The sequence below is a fragment of the Pleurodeles waltl genome, unplaced genomic scaffold (genome assembly GCF_031143425.1).
Source record: "Pleurodeles waltl isolate 20211129_DDA unplaced genomic scaffold, aPleWal1.hap1.20221129 scaffold_432, whole genome shotgun sequence".
Classification (NCBI taxonomy): domain Eukaryota; kingdom Metazoa; phylum Chordata; class Amphibia; order Caudata; family Salamandridae; genus Pleurodeles; species Pleurodeles waltl.
In genome coordinates this window covers 281-23728 of record NW_027150140.1, presented here as the reverse complement: position 1 = coordinate 23728, position 23448 = coordinate 281, and the positions used below count along the sequence as shown (strand labels likewise).

At 45.9% G+C, this 23448-nt stretch overlaps 13 non-coding genes across 13 annotated transcripts; 5 read left to right on the top strand and 8 right to left on the bottom strand.

Annotated features, from left to right (window-relative positions):
- The first annotated feature begins 500 nt into the window (after positions 1-500).
- TRNAR-ACG (transfer RNA arginine (anticodon ACG)) lies at positions 501-573 on the top strand. Its single transcript has one exon. It is a non-coding gene; the product is annotated as a tRNA-Arg (tRNA).
- Positions 574-2348: 1775 nt separating this feature from the next.
- LOC138278254 (U6 spliceosomal RNA) lies at positions 2349-2455 on the bottom strand. The gene has a single exon (XR_011200639.1). It is a non-coding gene; the product is annotated as a U6 spliceosomal RNA (small nuclear RNA).
- Positions 2456-3234: 779 nt separating this feature from the next.
- TRNAR-ACG (transfer RNA arginine (anticodon ACG)) lies at positions 3235-3307 on the top strand. The gene has a single exon. It is a non-coding gene; the product is annotated as a tRNA-Arg (tRNA).
- Positions 3308-5089: 1782 nt separating this feature from the next.
- On the bottom strand, positions 5090-5196 carry LOC138278253 (U6 spliceosomal RNA). Its single transcript, XR_011200638.1, has one exon. It is a non-coding gene; the product is annotated as a U6 spliceosomal RNA (small nuclear RNA).
- A 2634-nt stretch (positions 5197-7830) lies between these two features.
- On the bottom strand, positions 7831-7937 carry LOC138278280 (U6 spliceosomal RNA). The gene has a single exon (XR_011200665.1). It is a non-coding gene; the product is annotated as a U6 spliceosomal RNA (small nuclear RNA).
- Positions 7938-8716: 779 nt separating this feature from the next.
- On the top strand, positions 8717-8789 carry TRNAR-ACG (transfer RNA arginine (anticodon ACG)). Its single transcript has one exon. It is a non-coding gene; the product is annotated as a tRNA-Arg (tRNA).
- A 1775-nt stretch (positions 8790-10564) lies between these two features.
- LOC138278279 (U6 spliceosomal RNA) lies at positions 10565-10671 on the bottom strand. Its single transcript, XR_011200664.1, has one exon. It is a non-coding gene; the product is annotated as a U6 spliceosomal RNA (small nuclear RNA).
- Positions 10672-13295: 2624 nt separating this feature from the next.
- LOC138278274 (U6 spliceosomal RNA) lies at positions 13296-13402 on the bottom strand. The gene has a single exon (XR_011200659.1). It is a non-coding gene; the product is annotated as a U6 spliceosomal RNA (small nuclear RNA).
- A 779-nt stretch (positions 13403-14181) lies between these two features.
- Positions 14182-14254, top strand: TRNAR-ACG (transfer RNA arginine (anticodon ACG)). Its single transcript has one exon. It is a non-coding gene; the product is annotated as a tRNA-Arg (tRNA).
- Positions 14255-16029: 1775 nt separating this feature from the next.
- On the bottom strand, positions 16030-16136 carry LOC138278263 (U6 spliceosomal RNA). Its single transcript, XR_011200648.1, has one exon. It is a non-coding gene; the product is annotated as a U6 spliceosomal RNA (small nuclear RNA).
- A 2632-nt stretch (positions 16137-18768) lies between these two features.
- Positions 18769-18875, bottom strand: LOC138278252 (U6 spliceosomal RNA). Its single transcript, XR_011200637.1, has one exon. It is a non-coding gene; the product is annotated as a U6 spliceosomal RNA (small nuclear RNA).
- Positions 18876-21507: 2632 nt separating this feature from the next.
- On the bottom strand, positions 21508-21614 carry LOC138278278 (U6 spliceosomal RNA). The gene has a single exon (XR_011200663.1). It is a non-coding gene; the product is annotated as a U6 spliceosomal RNA (small nuclear RNA).
- Positions 21615-22393: 779 nt separating this feature from the next.
- Positions 22394-22466, top strand: TRNAH-AUG (transfer RNA histidin (anticodon AUG)). The gene has a single exon. It is a non-coding gene; the product is annotated as a tRNA-His (tRNA).
- Positions 22467-23448: the final 982 nt, after the last annotated feature.

Here is a 23448-nt window from a genome sequence, read left to right as displayed (position 1 = left end):
GAAAAGGTGAGTCAGCTGCACAGTAGGCTAGGTGATGGCTTGTGGGAGTGGGATGGTGTTGTGGTGGGTTCCAGGGCAAAGAGAGCATATGAAAAGGTGTCTTAATTTTCACCTGTATTTGAATAATAAACGCTTTAGTGTTGTACTGGCCTGCTTACTAAGGAATCCTCAGGCTCAGCCCCTTACAGCTCTGGAAACGATGATGTTGAACCAGACTCTGTAAGAAAATAATGCTTATTCAAAATGTTTCTTTGCTGCTGGGTCTGCTTGGTCTGGCACTTGTGTCCTTTTCTCTCCTAGGGTCATTGGTGTAAGTTACGAAAACCTGACAGAACGTAATTTCAGGGGGGCAGGTAAGTTCACTTGCAGCTTCAGTGTGCGTTGTAAATGTGGTTACATATTGTGATAGAATGACGTTTTAAAACACAGACACACACACACGCGAGGGCGCGCATTCTCTAGCACTCTCTGAAGGACAAGGGGGAAAGTGCTCTTATATGGGGCCAGTGGCGCAATGGATAACGCGTCTGACTACGGATCAGAAGATTGTAGGTTCGACTCCTATCTGGCTCGGAAGGGTTGCCGGTCCCTTTTTTCAGGTAATTACACTTGAGTTCTTAATTATCTCAGTCTTCTTGTAGGATTAACATTCCGGTGCGGGATGTATCCAACAATTGTTCCGTGGTAAGGAGGCTGTGATAGCAACTGTGGCTAGTCGAAAGTTTAATGATTGTACTGGATTCTATGAGCCTGACCTTTGAATGTTTCCCAAGCCTAAGCTTTTTGAACAAGGGAGGAAAACTTCACAACATTTGTTTTCTGGAGTGAAAATAGTTTTACTTCAAGGGTCAAGATGCGGGTCGCAGGGGTCTAAAAAATTGGTTGTGCAGGATTTTTAGGAACAACTGTTCAAGACACCCACCTTTTAGAACTCTCTTGAAAATTATAGAAAGAAGCCCCATGTGAAAAGGCTCCTGGTGAAAGAGATAACATGCCTTCTTTTGGATCTGAAGACTGCAGGTTTGAACCCTATGTAGACCTTGCACTTTTTCATCTTTTGTGCTTTTTTAATCAGTAGGCTGCAGTTTAATGCTCATCAGTACTACTACTCTTGGGCACAGGCAGATGTCATTCGATTGATGGCAGCCTCAATAACAAAGCAGGGGACGGCGGGCACACAATTATATGCACAATGAGGCAATGTCTTTGAATTGGTGGAAGAGAATTAGAATGCCTAGGTAGGGGGCGAAAAGTTACACTGCCTATGATGGCAAACATTCTTGAAAAGAGCCTGCTTGCAGATGAAAGGAACATTTACCTCCAAAGATTCAATATAGTAAACAGCTCTCAAGGAAATACTACTGACTGGTGGAAGAGAAAGATTGTGGAGCAACTACTCCCCGAACCATAGGCATTTCTGAGAGAAATGGGGGGAATGATTTCAAATGTTGCCCAGACGTGGGTCTTGAAAAGTCCATCATAACCCCCCAGTAAAACTGAATTTTGAAACAGCCAAGCGTTCACCCTCAAGGGGTGTGCTGGTCTGGGATTTCAACAGGGGTCCTTGATCCTTCAAACAAGGTATCAAGGTTGTTAACAGAGATGTGTGCCAGAGTGTGTTTGTGTTAGCACTTGATAGATGGCCCTTTTAATTTTGTGAGAATCATAATGCACTGAGCCAGTTCCTTGTTATCCATGGGCCAACACTTGACACACCCAGATGGAACCCAAGGCGGGGAGAGAGGTGGATTAGGGCAGCTTCAAGAGCATTGTGCTGTTTCTGCCTTCTGCCCCTCTCATCCCCGATCGGCCACGATCGGCCAAAACCTCTCTAAAAGGTTGCAGGGTGAACATTTCTTGGACCTCAGAAACTGAGGGAGTCCGGCCCAATGGGTCCTCAATGGACCGATAGAACCCGGTGCCTCACCTGGCCTGGTATTTCCAGCTTCACCAAGCAATCTGGTGGCAAGGCTGACTTTAGCAGTCCTGCTGAAAAGGGGGTCCCCATATGGCCCAGAGGCCCTCATTTGCATAGGCCCTGCCCTTCTCTCTGCTCTGCCCAGCTTCCCACAAAGCAATGCGTCACTTGCAACAGTATAGAGTTGGGGGACGGGGTAAAGGATAATGACAGGGAGGCTGGAAAATAGAAAGAAAGGTCACTGAAGTGCTGAAGTCTTCCTTGCTAAATGCAGCTGGGCACTGGCATTGGCCTGCAGGAGCGGTTAACACCTTAAGAATGTTGAGGGGCGGCCAATTCAAAAATACAAATGGGAAGGAAGGCACTGGAAGTTGCTTTATTATTACTAGAAGACTTGCAAACAAAGGACCTTTCTCTCTCGAAAGCTGTTAAAAATATGGAACGCTTCACGAATTTGCGTGTCATCCTTGCGCAGGGGCCATGCTAATCTTCTCTGTATCGTTCCAATTTTAGTATATGTGCCGCCGAAGCAAGCACACTTCATGGGTGAGCCTTCAATGTATATACACTCCCTGAATCTGCAGTCTTCAGACGTAGGGTGGCCTGAAAGCGCTGATTGGATGGTCCAGTAAGCATTCAATTCTGAGACACATGGCAATAAGGCATGAGGCCTAACAATCCACTTCTATTCCCTATATTTGTGGTCCAAATCTTCACACATTGTAAGCATCTTCATTACGCCAGGTTGCAAAGGCTCATGGTCCAGACTACAGGCAAAGAGCATTGTGACATCACACTTCCTGGGGAACGTTGATGGAAAAGGTGAGTCAGCTGCACAGTAGGCTAGGTGATGGCTTGTGGGAGTGGGATGGTGTTGTGGTGGGTTCCAGGGCAAAGAGAGCATATGAAAAGGTGTCTTAATTTTCACCTGTATTTGAATAATAAACGCTTTAGTGTTGTACTGGCCTGCTTACTAAGGAATCCTCAGGCTCAGCCCCTTACAGCTCTGGAAACGATGATGTTGAACCAGACTCTGTAAGAAAATAATGCTTATTCAAAATGTTTCTTTGCTGCTGGGTCTGCTTGGTCTGGCACTTGTGTCCTTTTCTCTCCTAGGGTCATTGGTGTAAGTTACGAAAACCTGACAGAACGTAATTTCAGGGGGGCAGGTAAGTTCACTTGCAGCTTCAGTGTGCGTTGTAAATGTGGTTACATATTGTGATAGAATGACGTTTTAAAACACAGACACACACACACGCGAGGGCGCGCATTCTCTAGCACTCTCTGAAGGACAAGGGGGAAAGTGCTCTTATATGGGGCCAGTGGCGCAATGGATAACGCGTCTGACTACGGATCAGAAGATTGTAGGTTCGACTCCTATCTGGCTCGGAAGGGTTGCCGGTCCCTTTTTTCAGGTAATTACACTTGAGTTCTTAATTATCTCAGTCTTCTTGTAGGATTAACATTCCGGTGCGGGATGTATCCAACAATTGTTCCGTGGTAAGGAGGCTGTGATAGCAACTGTGGCTAGTCGAAAGTTTAATGATTGTACTGGATTCTATGAGCCTGACCTTTGAATGTTTCCCAAGCCTAAGCTTTTTGAACAAGGGAGGAAAACTTCACAACATTTGTTTTCTGGAGTGAAAATAGTTTTACTTCAAGGGTCAAGATGCGGGTCGCAGGGGTCTAAAAAATTGGTTGTGCAGGATTTTTAGGAACAACTGTTCAAGACACCCACCTTTTAGAACTCTCTTGAAAATTATAGAAAGAAGCCCCATGTGAAAAGGCTCCTGGTGAAAGAGATAACATGCCTTCTTTTGGATCTGAAGACTGCAGCTTTGAACCCTATGTAGACCTTGCACTTTTTCATCTTTTGTGCTTTTTTAATCAGTAGGCTGCAGTTTAATGCTCATCAGTACTACTACTCTTGGGCACAGGCAGATGTCATTCGATTGATGGCAGCCTCAATAACAAAGCAGGGGACGGCGGGCACACAATTATATGCACAATGAGGCAATGTCTTTGATTTGGTGGAAGAGAATTAGAATGCCTAGGTAGGGGGCGAAAAGTTACACTGCCTATGATGGCAAACATTCTTGAAAAGAGCCTGCTTGCAGATGAAAGGAACATTTACCTCCAAAGATTCAATATAGTAAACAGCTCTCAAGGAAATACTACTGACTGGTGGAAGAGAAAGATTGTGGAGCAACTACTCCCCGAACCATAGGCATTTCTGAGAGAAATGGGGGGAATGATTTCAAATGTTGCCCAGACGTGGGTCTTGAAAAGTCCATCATAACCCCCCAGTAAAACTGAATTTTGAAACAGCCAAGCGTTCACCCTCAAGGGGTGTGCTGGTCTGGGATTTCAACAGGGGTCCTTGATCCTTCAAACAAGGTATCAAGGTTGTTAACACAGATGTGTGCCAGAGTGTGTAGTGTGTTTGTGTTAGCACTTGACAGATGGCCCTTTTAATTTTGTGAGAATCATAATGCACTGAGCCAGTTCCTTGTTATCCATGGGCCAACACCTGACACACCCAGATGGAACCCAAGGCGGGGAGAGAGGTGGATTAGGGCAGCTTCAAGAGCATTGTGCTGTTTCTGCCTTCTGCCCCTCTCATCCCCGATCGGCCACGATCGGCCAAAACCTCTCTAAAAGGTTGCAGGGTGAACATTTCTTGGACCTCAGAAACTGAGGGAGGCCGGCCCAATGGGTCCTCAATGGACCGATAGAACCCGGTGCCTCACCTGGCCTGGTATTTCCAGCTTCACCAAGCAATCTGGTGGCAAGGCTGACTTTAGCAGTCCTGCTGAAAAGGGGGTCCCCATATGGCCCAGAGGCCCTCATTTGCATAGGCCCTGCCCTTCTCTCTGCTCTGCCCAGCTTCCCACAAAGCAATGCGTCACTTGCAACAGTATAGAGTTGGGGGACGGGGTAAAGGATAATGACAGGGAGGCTGGAAAATAGAAAGAAAGGTCACTGAAGTGCTGAAGTCTTCCTTGCTAAATGCAGCTGGGCACTGGCATTGGCCTGCAGGAGCGGTTAACACCTTAAGAATGTTGAGGGGCGGCCAATTCAAAAATACAAATGGGAAGGAAGGCACTGGAAGTTGCTTTATTATTACTAGAAGACTTGCAAACAAAGGACCTTTCTCTCTCGAAAGCTGTTAAAAATATGGAACGCTTCACGAATTTGCGTGTCATCCTTGCGCAGGGGCCATGCTAATCTTCTCTGTATCGTTCCAATTTTAGTATATGTGCCGCCGAAGCAAGCACACTTCATGGGTGAGCCTTCAATGTATATACACTCCCTGAATCTGCAGTCTTCAGACGTAGGGTGGCCTGAAAGCGCTGATTGGATGGTCCAGTAAGCATTCAATTCTGAGACACATGGCAATAAGGCATGAGGCCTAACAATCCACTTCTATTCCCTATATTTGTGGTCCAAATCTTCACACATTGTAAGCATCTTCATTACGCCAGGTTGCAAAGGCTCATGGTCCAGACTACAGGCAAAGAGCATTGTGACATCACACTTCCTGGGGAACGTTGATGGAAAAGGTGAGTCAGCTGCACAGTAGGCTAGGTGATGGCTTGTGGGAGTGGGATGGTGTTGTGGTGGGTTCCAGGGCAGAGAGAGCATATGAAAAGGTGTCTTAATTTTCACCTGTATTTGAATAATAAACGCTTTAGTGTTGTACTGGCCTGCTTACTAAGGAATCCTCAGGCTCAGCCCCTTACAGCTCTGGAAACGATGATGTTGAACCAGACTCTGTAAGAAACTAATGCTTATTCAAAATGTTTCTTTGCTGCTGGGTCTGCTTGGTCTGGCACTTGTGTCCTTTTCTCTCCTAGGGTCCTTGGTGTAAGTTACGAAAACCTGACAGAACGTAATTTCAGGGGGGCAGGTAAGTTCACTTGCAGCTTCAGTGTGCGTTGTAAATGTGGTTACATATTGTGATAGAATGACGTTTTAAAACACAGACACACACACACGCGAGGGCGCGCATTCTCTAGCACTCTCTGAAGGAGAAGGGGGAAAGTGCTTTTATATGGGGCCAGTGGCGCAATGGATAACGCTTCTGACTATGGATCAGAAGATTGTAGGTTCGGCTCCTATCTGGCTCGGAAGGGTTGCCGGTCCCTTTTTTCATGTAATTGCACTTGAGTTCTTAATTATCTCAGTCTTCTTGTAGGATTAACATTCCGGTGCGGGATGTATCCAACAATCGTTCTGTGGTAAGGAGGCTGTGATAGCAACTGTGGCTAGTAGAAAGTTTAATGATTGTCCTGGATTCTATGAGCCTGACCTTTGAATGTTTCCCAAGCCTAAGCTTTTTGAACAAGGGAGGAAAACTTCACAACATTTGTTTTCTGGAGTGAAAATAGTTTTACTTCAAGGGTCAAGATGCGGGTCGCAGGGGTCTAAAAAATTGGTTGTGCAGGATTTTTAGGAACAACTGTTCAAGACACCCACCTTTTAGAACTCTCTTGAAAATTATAGAAAGAAGCCCCATGTGAAAAGGCTCCTGGTGAAAGAGATAACATGCCTTCTTTTGGATCTGAAGACTGCAGGTTTGAACCCTATGTAGACCTTGCACTTTTTCATCTATTGTGATTTTTTTATCAGTAGGCTGCAGTTTAATGCTCATCAGTAATACTACTCTTGGGCACAGGCAGATGTCATTCGATTGATGGCAGCCTCAATAACAAAGCAGGGGACGGCGGGCACACAATTATATGCACAATGAGGCAATGTCTTTGATTTGGTGGAAGAGAATTAGAATGCCTAGGTAGGGGGCGAAAAGTTACACTGCCTATGATGGCAAACATTCTTAAAAAGAGCCTGCTTGCAGATGAAAGGAACATTTACCTCCAAAGATTCAATATAGTAAACAGCTCTCAAGGAAATACTACTGATTGGTGGAAGAGAAAGATTGTGGAGCAACTACTCCCCGAACCATAGGCATTTCTGAGAGAAATGGGGGGAATGATTTCAAATGTTGCCCAGACGTGGGTCTTGAAAAGTCCATCATAACCCCCCAGTAAAACTGAATTTTGAAACAGCCAAGCGTTCACCCTCAAGGGGTGCGCGGGTCTGGGATTTCAACAGGGGTCCTTGATCCTTCAAACAAGGTATAAAGGTTGTTAACACAGATGTGTGCCAGAGTGTGTAGTGTGTTTGAGTTAGCACTTGATAGATGGCCCTTTTAATTTTGTGAGAATCATAATGCACTGAGCCAGTTCCTTGTTATCCATGGGCCAACACCTGACACACCCAGATGGAACCCAAGGCGGGGAGAGAGGTGGATTAGAGCAGCTTCAAGAGCATTGTGCTCTTTCTGCCTTCTGCCCCTCTCATCCCCGATCGGCCATGATCGGCCAAAACCTCTCTAAAAGGTTGCAGGGTGAACATTTCTTGGACCTCAGAAACTGAGGGAGGCCGGCCCAATGGGTCCTCAATGGACCGATAGAACCCGGTGCATCACCTGGCCTGGTATTTCCAGCTTCACCAAGCAATCTGGTGGCAAGGCTGACTTTAGCAGTCCTGCTGAAAAGGGGGTCCCCATATGGCCCAGAGGCCCTCATTTGCATAGGCCCTGCCCTTCTCTCTGCTCTGCCCAGCTTCCCACAAAGCAATGCGTCACTGGCAACAGTATAGAGTTGGGGGACGGGGTAAAGGATAATGACAGGGAGGCTGGAAAATAGAAAGAAAGGTCACTGAAGTGCTGAAGTCTTCCTTGCTAAATGCAGCTGGGCACTGGCATTGGCCTGCAGGAGCGGTTAACACCTTAAGAATGTTGAGGGGCGGCCAATTCAAAAATACAAATGGGAAGGAAGGCACTGGAAGTTGCTTTATTATTACTAGAAGACTTGCAAACAAAGGACCTTTCTCTCTCGAAAGCTGTTAAAAATATGGAACGCTTCACGAATTTGCGTGTCATCCTTGCGCAGGGGCCATGCTAATCTTCTCTGTATCGTTCCAATTTTAGTATATGTGCCGCCGAAGCAAGCACACTTCATGGGTGAGCCTTCAATGTATATACACTCCCTGAATCTGCAGTCTTCAGACGTAGGGTGGCCTGAAAGCGCTGATTGGATGGTCCAGTAAGCATTCAATTCTGAGACACATGGCAATAAGGCATGAGGCCTAACAATCCACTTCTATTCCCTATATTTGTGGTCCAAATCTTCACACATTGTAAGCATCTTCATTACGCCAGGTTGCAAAGGCTCATGGTCCAGACTACAGGCAAAGAGCATTGTGACATCACACTTCCTGGGGAACGTTGATGGAAAAGGTGAGTCAGCTGCACAGTAGGCTAGGTGATGGCTTGTGGGAGTGGGATGGTGTTGTGGTGGGTTCCAGGGCAAAGAGAGCATATGAAAAGGTGTCTTAATTTTCACCTGTATTTGAATAATAAACGCTTTAGTGTTGTACTGGCCTGCTTACTAAGGAATCCTCAGGCTCAGCCCCTTACAGCTCTGGAAACGATGATGTTGAACCAGACTCTGTAAGAAAATAATGCTTATTCAAAATGTTTCTTTGCTGCTGGGTCTGCTTGGTCTGGCACTTGTGTCCTTTTCTCTCCTAGGGTCATTGGTGTAAGTTACGAAAACCTGACAGAACGTAATTTCAGGGGGGCAGGTAAGTTCACTTGCAGCTTCAGTGTGCGTTGTAAATGTGGTTACATATTGTGATAGAATGACGTTTTAAAACACAGACACACACACACGCGAGGGCGCGCATTCTCTAGCACTCTCTGAAGGACAAGGGGGAAAGTGCTCTTATATGGGGCCAGTGGCGCAATGGATAACGCGTCTGACTACGGATCAGAAGATTGTAGGTTCGACTCCTATCTGGCTCGGAAGGGTTGCCGGTCCCTTTTTTCAGGTAATTACACTTGAGTTCTTAATTATCTCAGTCTTCTTGTAGGATTAACATTCCGGTGCGGGATGTATCCAACAATTGTTCCGTGGTAAGGAGGCTGTGATAGCAACTGTGGCTAGTCGAAAGTTTAATGATTGTACTGGATTCTATGAGCCTGACCTTTGAATGTTTCCCAAGCCTAAGCTTTTTGAACAAGGGAGGAAAACTTCACAACATTTGTTTTCTGGAGTGAAAATAGTTTTACTTCAAGGGTCAAGATGCGGGTCGCAGGGGTCTAAAAAATTGGTTGTGCAGGATTTTTAGGAACAACTGTTCAAGACACCCACCTTTTAGAACTCTCTTGAAAATTATAGAAAGAAGCCCCATGTGAAAAGGCTCCTGGTGAAAGAGATAACATGCCTTCTTTTGGATCTGAAGACTGCAGGTTTGAACCCTATGTAGACCTTGCACTTTTTCATCTTTTGTGCTTTTTTAATCAGTAGGCTGCAGTTTAATGCTCATCAGTACTACTACTCTTGGGCACAGGCAGATGTCATTCGATTGATGGCAGCCTCAATAACAAAGCAGGGGACGGCGGGCACACAATTATATGCACAATGAGGCAATGTCTTTGAATTGGTGGAAGAGAATTAGAATGCCTAGGTAGGGGGCGAAAAGTTACACTGCCTATGATGGCAAACATTCTTGAAAAGAGCCTGCTTGCAGATGAAAGGAACATTTACCTCCAAAGATTCAATATAGTAAACAGCTCTCAAGGAAATACTACTGACTGGTGGAAGAGAAAGATTGTGGAGCAACTACTCCCCGAACCATAGGCATTTCTGAGAGAAATGGGGGGAATGATTTCAAATGTTGCCCAGACGTGGGTCTTGAAAAGTCCATCATAACCCCCCAGTAAAACTGAATTTTGAAACAGCCAAGCGTTCACCCTCAAGGGGTGTGCTGGTCTGGGATTTCAACAGGGGTCCTTGATCCTTCAAACAAGGTATCAAGGTTGTTAACAGAGATGTGTGCCAGAGTGTGTTTGTGTTAGCACTTGATAGATGGCCCTTTTAATTTTGTGAGAATCATAATGCACTGAGCCAGTTCCTTGTTATCCATGGGCCAACACTTGACACACCCAGATGGAACCCAAGGCGGGGAGAGAGGTGGATTAGGGCAGCTTCAAGAGCATTGTGCTGTTTCTGCCTTCTGCCCCTCTCATCCCCGATCGGCCACGATCGGCCAAAACCTCTCTAAAAGGTTGCAGGGTGAACATTTCTTGGACCTCAGAAACTGAGGGAGGCCGGCCCAATGGGTCCTCAATGGACCGATAGAACCCGGTGCCTCACCTGGCCTGGTATTTCCAGCTTCACCAAGCAATCTGGTGGCAAGGCTGACTTTAGCAGTCCTGCTGAAAAGGGGGTCCCCATATGGCCCAGAGGCCCTCATTTGCATAGGCCCTGCCCTTCTCTCTGCTCTGCCCAGCTTCCCACAAAGCAATGCGTCACTTGCAACAGTATAGAGTTGGGGGACGGGGTAAAGGATAATGACAGGGAGGCTGGAAAATAGAAAGAAAGGTCACTGAAGTGCTGAAGTCTTCCTTGCTAAATGCAGCTGGGCACTGGCATTGGCCTGCAGGAGCGGTTAACACCTTAAGAATGTTGAGGGGCGGCCAATTCAAAAATACAAATGGGAAGGAAGGCACTGGAAGTTGCTTTATTATTACTAGAAGACTTGCAAACAAAGGACCTTTCTCTCTCGAAAGCTGTTAAAAATATGGAACGCTTCACGAATTTGCGTGTCATCCTTGCGCAGGGGCCATGCTAATCTTCTCTGTATCGTTCCAATTTTAGTATATGTGCCGCCGAAGCAAGCACACTTCATGGGTGAGCCTTCAATGTATATACACTCCCTGAATCTGCAGTCTTCAGACGTAGGGTGGCCTGAAAGCGCTGATTGGATGGTCCAGTAAGCATTCAATTCTGAGACACATGGCAATAAGGCATGAGGCCTAACAATCCACTTCTATTCCCTATATTTGTGGTCCAAATCTTCACACATTGTAAGCATCTTCATTACGCCAGGTTGCAAAGGCTCATGGTCCAGACTACAGGCAAAGAGCATTGTGACATCACACTTCCTGGGGAACGTTGATGGAAAAGGTGAGTCAGCTGCACAGTAGGCTAGGTGATGGCTTGTGGGAGTGGGATGGTGTTGTGGTGGGTTCCAGGGCAGAGAGAGCATATGAAAAGGTGTCTTAATTTTCACCTGTATTTGAATAATAAACGCTTTAGTGTTGTACTGGCCTGCTTACTAAGGAATCCTCAGGCTCAGCCCCTTACAGCTCTGGAAACGATGATGTTGAACCAGACTCTGTAAGAAACTAATGCTTATTCAAAATGTTTCTTTGCTGCTGGGTCTGCTTGGTCTGGCACTTGTGTCCTTTTCTCTCCTAGGGTCCTTGGTGTAAGTTACGAAAACCTGACAGAACGTAATTTCAGGGGGGCAGGTAAGTTCACTTGCAGCTTCAGTGTGCGTTGTAAATGTGGTTACATATTGTGATAGAATGACGTTTTAAAACACAGACACACACACACGCGAGGGCGCGCATTCTCTAGCACTCTCTGAAGGAGAAGGGGGAAAGTGCTTTTATATGGGGCCAGTGGCGCAATGGATAACGCTTCTGACTATGGATCAGAAGATTGTAGGTTCGGCTCCTATTTGGCTCGGAAGGGTTGCCGGTCCCTTTTTTCATGTAATTGCACTTGAGTTCTTAATTATCTCAGTCTTCTTGTAGGATTAACATTCCGGTGCGGGATGTATCCAACAATCGTTCTGTGGTAAGGAGGCTGTGATAGCAACTGTGGCTAGTAGAAAGTTTAATGATTGTCCTGGATTCTATGAGCCTGACCTTTGAATGTTTCCCAAGCCTAAGCTTTTTGAACAAGGGAGGAAAACTTCACAACATTTGTTTTCTGGAGTGAAAATAGTTTTACTTCAAGGGTCAAGATGCGGGTCGCAGGGGTCTAAAAAATTGGTTGTGCAGGATTTTTAGGAACAACTGTTCAAGACACCCACCTTTTAGAACTCTCTTGAAAATTATAGAAAGAAGCCCCATGTGAAAAGGCTCCTGGTGAAAGAGATAACATGCCTTCTTTTGGATCTGAAGACTGCAGGTTTGAACCCTATGTAGACCTTGCACTTTTTCATCTATTGTGATTTTTTTATCAGTAGGCTGCAGTTTAATGCTCATCAGTAATACTACTCTTGGGCACAGGCAGATGTCATTCGATTGATGGCAGCCTCAATAACAAAGCAGGGGACGGCGGGCACACAATTATATGCACAATGAGGCAATGTCTTTGATTTGGTGGAAGAGAATTAGAATGCCTAGGTAGGGGGCGAAAAGTTACACTGCCTATGATGGCAAACATTCTTAAAAAGAGCCTGCTTGCAGATGAAAGGAACATTTACCTCCAAAGATTCAATATAGTAAACAGCTCTCAAGGAAATACTACTGATTGGTGGAAGAGAAAGATTGTGGAGCAACTACTCCCCGAACCATAGGCATTTCTGAGAGAAATGGGGGGAATGATTTCAAATGTTGCCCAGACGTGGGTCTTGAAAAGTCCATCATAACCCCCCAGTAAAACTGAATTTTGAAACAGCCAAGCGTTCACCCTCAAGGGGTGCGCGGGTCTGGGATTTCAACAGGGGTCCTTGATCCTTCAAACAAGGTATAAAGGTTGTTAACACAGATGTGTGCCAGAGTGTGTAGTGTGTTTGAGTTAGCACTTGATAGATGGCCCTTTTAATTTTGTGAGAATCATAATGCACTGAGCCAGTTCCTTGTTATCCATGGGCCAACACCTGACACACCCAGATGGAACCCAAGGCGGGGAGAGAGGTGGATTAGAGCAGCTTCAAGAGCATTGTGCTCTTTCTGCCTTCTGCCCCTCTCATCCCCGATCGGCCAAAACCTCTCTAAAAGGTTGCAGGGTGAACATTTCTTGGACCTCAGAAACTGAGGGAGGCCGGCCCAATGGGTCCTCAATGGACCGATAGAACCCGGTGCATCACCTGGCCTGGTATTTCCAGCTTCACCAAGCAATCTGGTGGCAAGGCTGACTTTAGCAGTCCTGCTGAAAAGGGGGTCCCCATATGGCCCAGATGCCCTCATTTGCATAGGCCCTGCCCTTCTCTCTGCTCTGCCCAGCTTCCCACAAAGCAATGCGTCACTGGCAACAGTATAGAGTTGGGGGACGGGGTAAAGGATAATGACAGGGAGGCTGGAAAATAGAAAGAAAGGTCACTGAAGTGCTGAAGTCTTCCTTGCTAAATGCAGCTGGGCACTGGCATTGGCCTGCAGGAGCGGTTAACACCTTAAGAATGTTGAGGGGCGGCCAATTCAAAAATACAAATGGGAAGGAAGGCACTGGAAGTTGCTTTATTATTACTAGAAGACTTGCAAACAAAGGACCTTTCTCTCTCGAAAGCTGTTAAAAATATGGAACGCTTCACGAATTTGCGTGTCATCCTTGCGCAGGGGCCATGCTAATCTTCTCTGTATCGTTCCAATTTTAGTATATGTGCCGCCGAAGCAAGCACACTTCATGGGTGAGCCTTCAATGTATATACACTCCCTGAATCTGCAGTCTTCAGACGTAGGGTGGCCTGAAAGCGCTGATTGGATGGTCCAGTAAGCATTCAATTCTGAGACACATGGCAATAAGGCATGAGGCCTAACAATCCACTTCTATTCCCTATATTTGTGGTCCAAATCTTCACACATTGTAAGCATCTTCATTACGCCAGGTTGCAAAGGCTCATGGTCCAGACTACAGGCAAAGAGCATTGTGACATCACACTTCCTGGGGAACGTTGATGGAAAAGGTGAGTCAGCTGCACAGTAGGCTAGGTGATGGCTTGTGGGAGTGGGATGGTGTTGTGGTGGGTTCCAGGGCAAAGAGAGCATATGAAAAGGTGTCTTAATTTTCACCTGTATTTGAATAATAAACGCTTTAGTGTTGTACTGGCCTGCTTACTAAGGAATCCTCAGGCTCAGCCCCTTACAGCTCTGGAAACGATGATGTTGAACCAGACTCTGTAAGAAAATAATGCTTATTCAAAATGTTTCTTTGCTGCTGGGTCTGCTTGGTCTGGCACTTGTGTCCTTTTCTCTCCTAGGGTCATTGGTGTAAGTTACGAAAACCTGACAGAACGTAATTTCAGGGGGGCAGGTAAGTTCACTTGCAGCTTCAGTGTGCGTTGTAAATGTGGTTACATATTGTGATAGAATGACGTTTTAAAACACAGACACACACACACGCGAGGGCGCGCATTCTCTAGCACTCTCTGAAGGACAAGGGGGAAAGTGCTCTTATATGGGGCCAGTGGCGCAATGGATAACGCGTCTGACTACGGATCAGAAGATTGTAGGTTCGACTCCTATCTGGCTCGGAAGGGTTGCCGGTCCCTTTTTTCAGGTAATTACACTTGAGTTCTTAATTATCTCAGTCTTCTTGTAGGATTAACATTCCGGTGCGGGATGTATCCAACAATTGTTCCGTGGTAAGGAGGCTGTGATAGCAACTGTGGCTAGTCGAAAGTTTAATGATTGTACTGGATTCTATGAGCCTGACCTTTGAATGTTTCCCAAGCCTAAGCTTTTTGAACAAGGGAGGAAAACTTCACAACATTTGTTTTCTGGAGTGAAAATAGTTTTACTTCAAGGGTCAAGATGCGCGTCGCAGGGGTCTAAAAAATTGGTTGTGCAGGATTTTTAGGAACAACTGTTCAAGACACCCACCTTTTAGAACTCTCTTGAAAATTATAGAAAGAAGCCCCATGTGAAAAGGCTCCTGGTGAAAGAGATAACATGCCTTCTTTTGGATCTGAAGACTGCAGGTTTGAACCCTATGTAGACCTTGCACTTTTTCATCTTTTGTGCTTTTTTAATCAGTAGGCTGCAGTTTAATGCTCATCAGTACTACTACTCTTGGGCACAGGCAGATGTCATTCGATTGATGGCAGCCTCAATAACAAAGCAGGGGACGGCGGGCACACAATTATATGCACAATGAGGCAATGTCTTTGAATTGGTGGAAGAGAATTAGAATGCCTAGGTAGGGGGCGAAAAGTTACACTGCCTATGATGGCAAACATTCTTGAAAAGAGCCTGCTTGCAGATGAAAGGAACATTTACCTCCAAAGATTCAATATAGTAAACAGCTCTCAAGGAAATACTACTGACTGGTGGAAGAGAAAGATTGTGGAGCAACTACTCCCCGAACCATAGGCATTTCTGAGAGAAATGGGGGGAATGATTTCAAATGTTGCCCAGACGTGGGTCTTGAAAAGTCCATCATAACCCCCCAGTAAAACAGAATTTTGAAACAGCCAAGCGTTCACCCTCAAGGGGTGTGCTGGTCTGGGATTTCAACAGGGGTCCTTGATCCTTCAAACAAGGTATCAAGGTTGTTAACAGAGATGTGTGCCAGAGTGTGTTTGTGTTAGCACTTGATAGATGGCCCTTTTAATTTTGTGAGAATCATAATGCACTGAGCCAGTTCCTTGTTATCCATGGGCCAACACTTGACACACCCAGATGGAACCCAAGGCGGGGAGAGAGGTGGATTAGGGCAGCTTCAAGAGCATTGTGCTGTTTCTGCCTTCTGCCCCTCTCATCCCCGATCGGCCACGATCGGCCAAAACCTCTCTAAAAGGTTGCAGGGTGAACATTTCTTGGACCTCAGAAACTGAGGGAGGCCGGCCCAATGGGTCCTCAATGGACCGATAGAACCCGGTGCCTCACCTGGCCTGGTATTTCCAGCTTCACCAAGCAATCTGGTGGCAAGGCTGACTTTAGCAGTCCTGCTGAAAAGGGGGTCCCCATATGGCCCAGAGGCCCTCATTTGCATAGGCCCTGCCCTTCTCTCTGCTCTGCCCAGCTTCCCACAAAGCAATGCGTCACTTGCAACAGTATAGAGTTGGGGGACGGGGTAAAGGATAATGACAGGGAGGCTGGAAAATAGAAAGAAAGGTCACTGAAGTGCTGAAGTCTTCCTTGCTAAATGCAGCTGGGCACTGGCATTGGCCTGCAGGAGCGGTTAACACCTTAAGAATGTTGAGGGGCGGCCAATTCAAAAATACAAATGGGAAGGAAGGCACTGGAAGTTGCTTTATTATTACTAGAAGACTTGCAAACAAAGGACCTTTCTCTCTCGAAAGCTGTTAAAAATATGGAACGCTTCACGAATTTGCGTGTCATCCTTGCGCAGGGGCCATGCTAATCTTCTCTGTATCGTTCCAATTTTAGTATATGTGCCGCCGAAGCAAGCACACTTCATGGGTGAGCCTTCAATGTATATACACTCCCTGAATCTGCAGTCTTCAGACGTAGGGTGGCCTGAAAGCGCTGATTGGATGGTCCAGTAAGCATTCAATTCTGAGACATGGCAATAAGGCATGAGGCCTAACAATCCACTTCTATTCCCTATATTTGTGGTCCAAATCTTCACACATTGTAAGCATCTTCATTACGCCAGGTTGCAAAGGCTCATGGTCCAGACTACAGGCAAAGAGCATTGTGACATCACACTTCCTGGGGAACGTTGATGGAAAAGGTGAGTCAGCTGCACAGTAGGCTAGGTGATGGCTTGTGGGAGTGGGATGGTGTTGTGGTGGGTTCCAGGGCAGAGAGAGCATATGAAAAGGTGTCTTAATTTTCACCTGTATTTGAATAATAAACGCTTTAGTGTTGTACTGGCCTGCTTACTAAGGAATCCTCAGGCTCAGCCCCTTACAGCTCTGGAAACGATGATGTTGAACCAGACTCTGTAAGAAACTAATGCTTATTCAAAATGTTTCTTTGCTGCTGGGTCTGCTTGGTCTGGCACTTGTGTCCTTTTCTCTCCTAGGGTCCTTGGTGTAAGTTACGAAAACCTGACAGAACGTAATTTCAGGGGGGCAGGTAAGTTCACTTGCAGCTTCAGTGTGCGTTGTAAATGTGGTTACATATTGTGATAGAATGACGTTTTAAAACACAGACACACACACACGCGAGGGCGCGCATTCTCTAGCACTCTCTGAAGGAGAAGGGGGAAAGTGCTTTTATATGGGGCCAGTGGCGCAATGGATAACGCTTCTGACTATGGATCAGAAGATTGTAGGTTCGGCTCCTATCTGGCTCGGAAGGGTTGCCGGTCCCTTTTTTCATGTAATTGCACTTGAGTTCTTAATTATCTCAGTCTTCTTGTAGGATTAACATTCCGGTGCGGGATGTATCCAACAATCGTTCTGTGGTAAGGAGGCTGTGATAGCAACTGTGGCTAGTAGAAAGTTTAATGATTGTCCTGGATTCTATGAGCCTGACCTTTGAATGTTTCCCAAGCCTAAGCTTTTTGAACAAGGGAGGAAAACTTCACAACATTTGTTTTCTGGAGTGAAAATAGTTTTACTTCAAGGGTCAAGATGCGGGTCGCAGGGGTCTAAAAAATTGGTTGTGCAGGATTTTTAGGAACAACTGTTCAAGACACCCACCTTTTAGAACTCTCTTGAAAATTATAGAAAGAAGCCCCATGTGAAAAGGCTCCTGGTGAAAGAGATAACATGCCTTCTTTTGGATCTGAAGACTGCAGGTTTGAACCCTATGTAGACCTTGCACTTTTTCATCTATTGTGATTTTTTTATCAGTAGGCTGCAGTTTAATGCTCATCAGTAATACTACTCTTGGGCACAGGCAGATGTCATTCGATTGATGGCAGCCTCAATAACAAAGCAGGGGACGGCGGGCACACAATTATATGCACAATGAGGCAATGTCTTTGATTTGGTGGAAGAGAATTAGAATGCCTAGGTAGGGGGCGAAAAGTTACACTGCCTATGATGGCAAACATTCTTAAAAAGAGCCTGCTTGCAGATGAAAGGAACATTTACCTCCAAAGATTCAATATAGTAAACAGCTCTCAAGGAAATACTACTGATTGGTGGAAGAGAAAGATTGTGGAGCAACTACTCCCCGAACCATAGGCATTTCTGAGAGAAATGGGGGGAATGATTTCAAATGTTGCCCAGACGTGGGTCTTGAAAAGTCCATCATAACCCCCCAGTAAAACTGAATTTTGAAACAGCCAAGCGTTCACCCTCAAGGGGTGCGCGGGTCTGGGATTTCAACAGGGGTCCTTGATCCTTCAAACAAGGTATAAAGGTTGTTAACACAGATGTGTGCCAGAGTGTGTAGTGTGTTTGAGTTAGCACTTGATAGATGGCCCTTTTAATTTTGTGAGAATCATAATGCACTGAGCCAGTTCCTTGTTATCCATGGGCCAACACCTGACACACCCAGATGGAACCCAAGGCGGGGAGAGAGGTGGATTAGAGCAGCTTCAAGAGCATTGTGCTCTTTCTGCCTTCTGCCCCTCCCATCCCCGATCGGCCACGATCGGCCAAAACCTCTCTAAAAGGGTGCAGGGTGAACATTTCTTGGACCTCAGAAACTGAGGGAGGCCGGCCCAATGGGTCCTCAATGGACCGATAGAACCCAGTGCCTCACCTGGCCTGGTATTTCCAGCTTCACCAAGCAATCTGGTGGCAAGGCTTACTTTAGCAGTCCTGCTGAAAAGGGGGTCCCCATATGGCCCAGAGGCCCTCATTTGCATAGGCCCTGCCCTTCTCTCTGCTCTGCCCAGCTTCCCACAAAGCAATGCGTCACTGGCAACAGTATAGAGTTGGGGGACGGGGTAAAGGATAATGACAGGGAGGCTGGAAAATAGAAAGAAAGGTCACTGAAGTGCTGAAGTCTTCCTTGCTAAATGCAGCTGGGCACTGGCATTGGCCTGCAGGAGCGGTTAACACCTTAAGAATGTTGAGGGGCGGCCAATTCAAAAATACAAATGGGAAGGAAGGCACTGGAAGTTGCTTTATTATTACTAGAAGACTTGCAAACAAAGGACCTTTCTCTCTCGAAAGCTGTTAAAAATATGGAACGCTTCACGAATTTGCGTGTCATCCTTGCGCAGGGGCCATGCTAATCTTCTCTGTATCGTTCCAATTTTAGTATATGTGCCGCCGAAGCAAGCACACTTCATGGGTGAGCCTTCAATGTATATACACTCCCTGAATCTGCAGTCTTCAGACGTAGGGTGGCCTGAAAGCGCTGATTGGATGGTCCAGTAAGCATTCAATTCTGAGACATGGCAATAAGGCATGAGGCCTAACAATCCACTTCTATTCCCTATATTTGTGGTCCAAATCTTCACACATTGTAAGCATCTTCATTACGCCAGGTTGCAAAGGCTCATGGTCCAGACTACAGGCAAAGAGCATTGTGACATCACACTTCCTGGGGAACGTTGATGGAAAAGGTGAGTCAGCTGCACAGTAGGCTAGGTGATGGCTTGTGGGAGTGGGATGGTGTTGTGGTGGGTTCCAGGGCAGAGAGAGCATATGAAAAGGTGTCTTAATTTTCACCTGTATTTGAATAATAAACGCTTTAGTGTTGTACTGGCCTGCTTACTAAGGAATCCTCAGGCTCAGCCCCTTACAGCTCTGGAAACGATGATGTTGAACCAGACTCTGTAAGAAACTAATGCTTATTCAAAATGTTTCTTTGCTGCTGGGTCTGCTTGGTCTGGCACTTGTGTCCTTTTCTCTCCTAGGGTCCTTGGTGTAAGTTACGAAAACCTGACAGAACGTAATTTCAGGGGGGCAGGTAAGTTCACTTGCAGCTTCAGTGTGCGTTGTAAATGTGGTTACATATTGTGATAGAATGACGTTTTAAAACACAGACACACACACACGCGAGGGCGCGCATTCTCTAGCACTCTCTGAAGGAGAAGGGGGAAAGTGCTTTTATATGGGGCCAGTGGCGCAATGGATAACGCTTCTGACTATGGATCAGAAGATTGTAGGTTCGGCTCCTATCTGGCTCGGAAGGGTTGCCGGTCCCTTTTTTCATGTAATTGCACTTGAGTTCTTAATTATCTCAGTCTTCTTGTAGGATTAACATTCCGGTGCGGGATGTATCCAACAATCGTTCTGTGGTAAGGAGGCTGTGATAGCAACTGTGGCTAGTAGAAAGTTTAATGATTGTCCTGGATTCTATGAGCCTGACCTTTGAATGTTTCCCAAGCCTAAGCTTTTTGAACAAGGGAGGAAAACTTCACAACATTTGTTTTCTGGAGTGAAAATAGTTTTACTTCAAGGGTCAAGATGCGGGTCGCAGGGGTCTAAAAAATTGGTTGTGCAGGATTTTTAGGAACAACTGTTCAAGACACCCACCTTTTAGAACTCTCTTGAAAATTATAGAAAGAAGCCCCATGTGAAAAGGCTCCTGGTGAAAGAGATAACATGCCTTCTTTTGGATCTGAAGACTGCAGGTTTGAACCCTATGTAGACCTTGCACTTTTTCATCTATTGTGATTTTTTTATCAGTAGGCTGCAGTTTAATGCTCATCAGTAATACTACTCTTGGGCACAGGCAGATGTCATTCGATTGATGGCAGCCTCAATAACAAAGCAGGGGACGGCGGGCACACAATTATATGCACAATGAGGCAATGTCTTTGATTTGGTGGAAGAGAATTAGAATGCCTAGGTAGGGGGCGAAAAGTTACACTGCCTATGATGGCAAACATTCTTAAAAAGAGCCTGCTTGCAGATGAAAGGAACATTTACCTCCAAAGATTCAATATAGTAAACAGCTCTCAAGGAAATACTACTGATTGGTGGAAGAGAAAGATTGTGGAGCAACTACTCCCCGAACCATAGGCATTTCTGAGAGAAATGGGGGGAATGATTTCAAATGTTGCCCAGACGTGGGTCTTGAAAAGTCCATCATAACCCCCCAGTAAAACTGAATTTTGAAACAGCCAAGCGTTCACCCTCAAGGGGTGCGCGGGTCTGGGATTTCAACAGGGGTCCTTGATCCTTCAAACAAGGTATAAAGGTTGTTAACACAGATGTGTGCCAGAGTGTGTAGTGTGTTTGAGTTAGCACTTGATAGATGGCCCTTTTAATTTTGTGAGAATCATAATGCACTGAGCCAGTTCCTTGTTATCCATGGGCCAACACCTGACACACCCAGATGGAACCCAAGGCGGGGAGAGAGGTGGATTAGAGCAGCTTCAAGAGCATTGTGCTCTTTCTGCCTTCTGCCCCTCTCATCCCCGATCGGCCATGATCGGCCAAAACCTCTCTAAAAGGTTGCAGGGTGAACATTTCTTGGACCTCAGAAACTGAGGGAGGCCGGCCCAATGGGTCCTCAATGGACCGATAGAACCCGGTGCATCACCTGGCCTGGTATTTCCAGCTTCACCAAGCAATCTGGTGGCAAGGCTGACTTTAGCAGTCCTGCTGAAAAGGGGGTCCCCATATGGCCCAGAGGCCCTCATTTGCATAGGCCCTGCCCTTCTCTCTGCTCTGCCCAGCTTCCCACAAAGCAATGCGTCACTGGCAACAGTATAGAGTTGGGGGACGGGGTAAAGGATAATGACAGGGAGGCTGGAAAATAGAAAGAAAGGTCACTGAAGTGCTGAAGTCTTCCTTGCTAAATGCAGCTGGGCACTGGCATTGGCCTGCAGGAGCGGTTAACACCTTAAGAATGTTGAGGGGCGGCCAATTCAAAAATACAAATGGGAAGGAAGGCACTGGAAGTTGCTTTATTATTACTAGAAGACTTGCAAACAAAGGACCTTTCTCTCTCGAAAGCTTTTAAAAATATGGAACGCTTCACGAATTTGCGTGTCATCCTTGCGCAGGGACCATGCTAATCTTCTCTGTATCGTTCCAATTTTAGTATATGTGCCGCCGAAGCAAGCACACTTCATGGGTGAGCCTTCAATGTATATACACTCCCTGAATCTGCAGTCTTCAGACGTAGGGTGGCCTGAAAGCGCTGATTGGATGGTCCAGTAAGCATTCAATTCTGAGACACATGGCAATAAGGCATGAGGCCTAACAATCCACTTCTATTCCCTATATTTGTGGTCCAAATCTTCACACATTGTAAGCATCTTCATTACGCCAGGTTGCAAAGGCTCATGGTCCAGACTACAGGCAAAGAGCATTGTGACATCACACTTCCTGGGGAACGTTGATGGAAAAGGTGAGTCAGCTGCACAGTAGGCTAGGTGATGGCTTGTGGGAGTGGGATGGTGTTGTGGTGGGTTCCAGGGCAGAGAGAGCATATGAAAAGGTGTCTTAATTTTCACCTGTATTTGAATAATAAACGCTTTAGTGTTGTACTGGCCTGCTTACTAAGGAATCCTCAGGCTCAGCCCCTTACAGCTCTGGAAACGATGATGTTGAACCAGACTCTGTAAGAAACTAATGCTTATTCAAAATGTTTCTTTGCTGCTGGGTCTGCTTGGTCTGGCACTTGTGTCCTTTTCTCTCCTAGGGTCCTTGGTGTAAGTTACGAAAACCTGACAGAACGTAATTTCAGGGGGGCAGGTAAGTTCACTTGCAGCTTCAGTGTGCGTTGTAAATGTGGTTACATATTGTGATAGAATGACGTTTTAAAACACAGACACACACACACGCGAGGGCGCGCATTCTCTAGCACTCTCTGAAGGAGAAGGGGGAAAGTGCTCTTATATGGGGCCAGTGGCGCAATGGATAACGCTTCTGACTATGGATCAGAAGATTGTAGGTTCGACTCCTATCTGGCTCGGAAGGGTTGCCGGTCCCTTTTTTCATGTAATTGCACTTGAGTTCTTAATTATCTCAGTCTTCTTGTAGGATTAACATTCCGGTGCGGGATGTATCCAACAATCGTTCTGTGGTAAGGAGGCTGTGATAGCAACTGTGGCTAGTAGAAAGTTTAATGATTGTCCTGGATTCTATGAGCCTGACCTTTGAATGTTTCCCAAGCCTAAGCTTTTTGAACAAGGGAGGAAAACTTCACAACATTTGTTTTCTGGAGTGAAAATAGTTTTACTTCAAGGGTCAAGATGCGGGTCGCAGGGGTCTAAAAAATTGGTTGTGCAGGATTTTTAGGAACAACTGTTCAAGACACCCACCTTTTAGAACTCTCTTGAAAATTATAGAAAGAAGCCCCATGTGAAAAGGCTCCTGGTGAAAGAGATAACATGCCTTCTTTTGGATCTGAAGACTGCAGGTTTGAACCCTATGTAGACCTTGCACTTTTTCATCTATTGTGATTTTTTAATCAGTAGGCTGCAGTTTAATGCTCATCAGTAATACTACTCTTGGGCACAGGCAGATGTCATTCGATTGATGGCAGCCTCAATAACAAAGCAGGGGACGGCGGGCACACAATTATATGCACAATGAGGCAATGTCTTTGATTTGGTGGAAGAGAATTAGAATGCCTAGGTAGGGGGCGAAAAGTTACACTGCCTATGATGGCAAACATTCTTAAAAAGAGCCTGCTTGCAGATGAAAGGAACATTTACCTCCAAAGATTCAATATAGTAAACAGCTCTCAAGGAAATACTACTGATTGGTGGAAGAGAAAGATTGTGGAGCAACTACTCCCCGAACCATAGGCATTTCTGAGAGAAATGGGGGGAATGATTTCAAATGTTGCCCAGACGTGGGTCTTGAAAAGTCCATCATAACCCCCCAGTAAAACTGAATTTTGAAACAGCCAAGCGTTCACCCTCAAGGGGTGCGCGGGTCTGGGATTTCAA